We start from the raw sequence: 5,000 nt of genomic DNA, 5'->3' as shown, positions 1-5,000 counted from the left end.
TGCAACGGGGTCCGCCTCGGGACGCACGAGCACGCACGAGGCGCGTCGCACGCCTTCAGCTCGCCCCACCGGCAGGACGTCCCACGATACATGCCAGTTAAACACCGACGGGCGGTGAACCAACAGCGTGGGACACAAATCCAACTACGAGCTTTTTAACCGCAACAACTTTAATATACGCTATTGGAGCTGGAATTACCGCGGCTGCTGGCACCAGACTTGCCCTCCAATAGATACTCGTTAAAGGATTTAAAGTGTACTCATTCCGATTACGGGGCCTCGGATGAGTCCCGTATCGTTATTTTTCGTCACTACCTCCCCGTGCCGGGAGTGGGTAATTTGCGCGCCTGCTGCCTTCCTTGGATGTGGTAGCCGTTTCTCAGGCTCCCTCTCCGGAATCGAACCCTGATTCCCCGTTACCCGTTACAACCATGGTAGGCGCAGAACCTACCATCGACAGTTGATAAGGCAGACATTTGAAAGATGCGTCGCCGGTACGAGGACCGTGCGATCAGCCCAAAGTTATTCAGAGTCACCAAGGCAAACGGACCGGACGAGCCGACCGATTGGTTTTGATCTAATAAAAGCGTCCCTTCCATCTCTGGTCGGGACTCTGTTTGCATGTATTAGCTCTAGAATTACCACAGTTATCCAAGTAACGTGGGTACGATCTAAGGAACCATAACTGATTTAATGAGCCATTCGCGGTTTCACCTTAATGCGGCTTGTACTGAGACATGCATGGCTTAATCTTTGAGACAAGCATATGACTACTGGCAGGATCAACCAGGGAGCTGCGTCAACTAGAGCTGAGCAGCCGGCCGCCCGGGAGTGTGTCCCGGGGGCCCGCGTGAACACGCAAGCGTCCGCTCAATTATTCTGCAAACAGGAGGAGGCTGAGCTCCCCTGCACGATACACCTCGAAACCCTCTCAGGTCCCGGCGGCGCGCAGCGCCGTCCTAAGTACTTGGTCGGGTTCGAGAGAGGCGCAATCGCCCGGAGTTTGGCGAGTAGACGCTTTAGGTGCGACCACCCGTGCTCCCAACTGAGCTTGCCGCTGCCGACAGAGGCCCGGGAGCGTGCTGTCGTGGCATTGCCGGCGGGAGACAACACGCGCCACCTACGGTGGCCGGCAGCTCCAACGCCAGCGCCACAGAAGGACAAAAGCCCCACTTGGGTGCCGAAGCGAACTCTCCCAGCACAGCGCACGCGCCAACACGTCCGCACAGCTGCGATACAAACCACCTGCGAGAACCGCAGAGGCGACCGAGCAGCAGACGGCGTCGCGGCGCCGAGCGCCGGGCGGCGGCGCATCCTCAGCGCACACAGTCCTCAATCGGACCAGCACACTGCAGATGTCCACCGCGCTTCGCACCGGGCCCGCGAGGACCTACTTTGGCCGCACGGCGCCGCGTGCAGGGTGCGCCGGCGCGCAGCTGCGCCGCCTGCCGCCTCCGTCGGCCGGCGCGCCTGCCACTGGCCGCCCCCACCAGCCGGCTGTAGCGCGTGCGCCCACGCACCGCGCGGCCAGCACGCCGGGAGGCCCCCCCTCACCGGCCGGGGACGGTCCCACCCAGCCACCGCCGCGTATCGCTTCACACCCACATGCCATTCACGTTCGTGGGCATGGTGGGTATCGCTGAAACAACCGGTTGGTAGCTCAACCGATCGTCGCCATCACTGATTCACCTCTAGCGAGAACAACCGCACCACAACGGTTTACCAGTTGTTCATTTGCGTAACGTCACCAGCAAACGTAGACGTCCATCGCCATTTGCAAATTCAACGATTGTTGCATGCCTGTGTCAGGTGTCACGACACACTATGTCTGCCCACATACACGCAACAACATGTGCACGCTTCGCGAACACGTGGAAGGTGGCCCCCGTACGTATGCGATGTCCATTGCGCGAACGACTGTCAACCGGCCTCTGTCGCATGTCGCAGATGTGGAACGCAGTGCACCATGCTGTCACGGTGTGTGAGAAGAGACGACTACGTCTGACAACACGCGCCACTACATCAACAGACGGCTCATGCTGATCGCCATCCAGGGCATACCACACTGCAATCCGGCTCTTATAGGGAGACGACACATAGCTGAGTGCACAACAGTTGGACCGCATGGTTCGCCGTTGTTGGCGCAGTCGTTGTACGGTCACATGTACCACGATGTATCATTCAGTACATGAGGACCAATGTGCAGTACAGTGTGTGATTTGGACGTACAACATCAGCGGACAGTTGACACAGGCCGTACCACAGCGTAGGCTAAGTGCTTCGCCATGCGAATGCCAATGAACAACTGCGAAGGGCATTGAGCATGTACGTCCTGCTGCCATCCACATTACAGTGTATCGCTGCAAGGTGTTTAACATGAAGCGATACACTGGGGACCAGGCAGTGCGAGTAGCAAACTATATTGCGGGGGTTGCAGTTAGGCAACACTACACTAATTTAACGCGTCGTATGACAATTACAGAGCGGGTTAAGGCCCAACGTGTGTTGGGTTAAGGCCCAACGTGTGTTGGGTTAAGGCCCAACGTGTGTTGGGTTAAGGCCCAACGTGTGTTGGGTTAAGGCCCAACGTGTGTTGGGTTAAGGCCCAACGTGTGTTGGGTTAAGGCCCAACGTGTGTTGGGTTAAGGCCCAACGTGTGTTGGGTTAAGGCCCAACGTGTGTTGGGTTAAGGCCCAACGTGTGTTGGGTTAAGGCCCAACGTGTGTTGGGTTAAGGCCCAACGTGTGTTGGGTTAAGGCCCAACGTGTGTTGGGTTAAGGCCCAACGTGTGTTGGGTTAAGGCCCAACGTGTGTTGGGTTAAGGCCCAACGTGTGTTGGGTTAAGGCCCAACGTGGGTTGGGTTAAGGCGCAACGTGGGTTGGGTTAAGGCCCAACGTGGGTTGGGTTAAGGCGCAACGTGGGTTGGGTTAAGGCGCAACGTGGGTTGGGTTAAGGCGCAACGTGGGTTAGGTTAAGGCGCAACGTGGGTTAGGTTAAGGCGCAACGTAGGTTAGGTTAAGGCGCAATATAGGTTAGGTTAAGGCGCAATATAGGTTAGGTTAAGGCGCAATATAGGTTAGGTTAAGGCGCAATATAGGTTAGGTTAAGGCGCAATATAGGTTAGGTTAAGGCGCAATATAGGTTAGGTTAAGGCGCAACGTAGGTTAGGTTAAGGCGCAACATAGGTTAGGTTAAGGCGCAACATAGGTTAGGTTAAGGCGCAACATGGGTTAGGTTAAGGCGCAATATAGGTTAGGTTAAGGCACAATATGGGTTAGGTTAAGGCACAATATGGGTTAGGTTAAGGCACAATATGGGTTAGGTTAAGGCACAATATGGGTTAGGTTAAGGCACAATATGGGTTAGGTTAAGGCACAATATGGGTTAGGTTAAGGCACAATATGGGTTAGGTTAAGGCACAATATGGGTTAGGTTAAGGCACAATATGGGTTAGGTTAAGGCACAATATGGGTTAGGTTAAGGCACAATATGGGTTAGGTTAAGGCACAATATGGGTTAGGTTAAGGCACAATATGGGTTAGGTTAAGGCACAATATGGGTTAGGTTAAGGCACAATATGGGTTAGGTTAAGGCACAATATGGGTTAGGTTAAGGCACAATATGGGTTAGGTTAAGGCACAATATGGGTTAGGTTAAGGCACAATATGGGTTAGGTTAAGGCACAATATGGGTTAGGTTAAGGCACAATATGGGTTAGGTTAAGGCACAATATGGGTTAGGTTAAGGCACAATATGGGTTAGGTTAAGGCACAATATGGGTTAGGTTAAGGCACAATATGGGTTAGGTTAAGGCACAATATGGGTTAGGTTAAGGCACAATATGGGTTAGGTTAAGGCACAATATGGGTTAGGTTAAGGCACAATATGGGTTAGGTTAAGGCACAATGTGGGTTAGGTTAAGGCACAACGTGGGTTAGGTTAAGGCACAACGTGGGTTAGGTTAAGGCACAACGTGGGTTAGGTTAAGGCACAACGTGGGTTAGGTTAAGGCACAACGTGGGTTAGGTTAAGGCACAACGTGGGTTAGGTTAAGGCACAACGTGGGTTAGGTTAAGGCACAACGTGGGTTAGGTTAAGGCACAACGTGGGTTAGGTTAAGGCACAATACGGGTTAGGTTAAGGCACAATACGGGTTAGGTTAAGGCACAATACGGGTTAGGTTAAGGCACAATACGGGTTAGGTTAAGGCACAATACGGGTTAGGTTAAGGCACAATACGGGTTAGGTTAAGGCACAATACGGGTTAGGTTAAGGCACAATACGGGTTAGGTTAAGGCACAATACGGGTTAGGTTAAGGCACAGTACGGGTTAGGTTAAGGCACAGTACGGGTTAGGTTAAGGCACAATACGGGTTAGGTTAAGGCACAATACGGGTTAGGTTAAGGCACAATACGGGTTAGGTTAAGGTACAATACGGGTTAGGTTAAGGCACAATACGGGTTAGGTTAAGGCACAATACGGGTTAGGTTAAGGCACAATACGGGTTAGGTTAAGGCACAATATGGGTTAGGTTAAGGCACAATATGGGTTAGGTTAAGGCACAATATGGGTTAGGTTAAGGCACAATATGGGTTAGGTTAAGGCACAATATGGGTTAGGTTAAGGCACAATATGGGTTAGGTTAAGGCACAATATGGGTTAGGTTAAGGCACAATATGGGTTAGGTTAAGGCACAATATGGGTTAGGTTAAGGCACAATATGGGTTAGGTTAAGGCACAATATGGGTTAGGTTAAGGCACAATATGGGTTAGGTTAAGGCACAATATGGGTTAGGTTAAGGCACAATATGGGTTAGGTTAAGGCACAATATGGGTTAGGTTAAGGCACAACGTGGGTTAGGTTAAGGCACAACGTGGGTTAGGTTAAGGCACAACGTGGGTTAGGTTAAGGCACAACGTGGGTTAGGTTAAGGCACAACGTGGGTTAGGTTAAGGCACAACGTGGGTTAGGTTAAGGCACAACGTGGGTTAGGTTAA

At 52.2% G+C, this 5,000-nt stretch overlaps 1 non-coding gene across 1 annotated transcript in view; it reads right to left on the bottom strand.

The window, feature by feature from the left end:
- LOC124567909 overlaps positions 1 to 793 on the bottom strand; it is a 1,910-nt gene extending 1,117 nt beyond the window's left edge. Inside the window, exon 1 of the ribosomal RNA XR_006971045.1 lies at positions 1 to 793. This exon is cut by the window's left edge and continues 1,117 nt beyond it. This is a non-coding gene — a ribosomal RNA (small subunit ribosomal RNA).
- Positions 794 to 5,000: the final 4,207 nt, after the last annotated feature.

Source organism: Schistocerca americana, unplaced genomic scaffold (assembly GCF_021461395.2).
Source record: "Schistocerca americana isolate TAMUIC-IGC-003095 unplaced genomic scaffold, iqSchAmer2.1 HiC_scaffold_141, whole genome shotgun sequence".
Lineage (NCBI taxonomy): Eukaryota > Metazoa > Arthropoda > Insecta > Orthoptera > Acrididae > Schistocerca > Schistocerca americana.
Note: the sequence above shows the minus strand (reverse complement) of the source record. Positions and strands in the feature narration are given on the sequence as shown.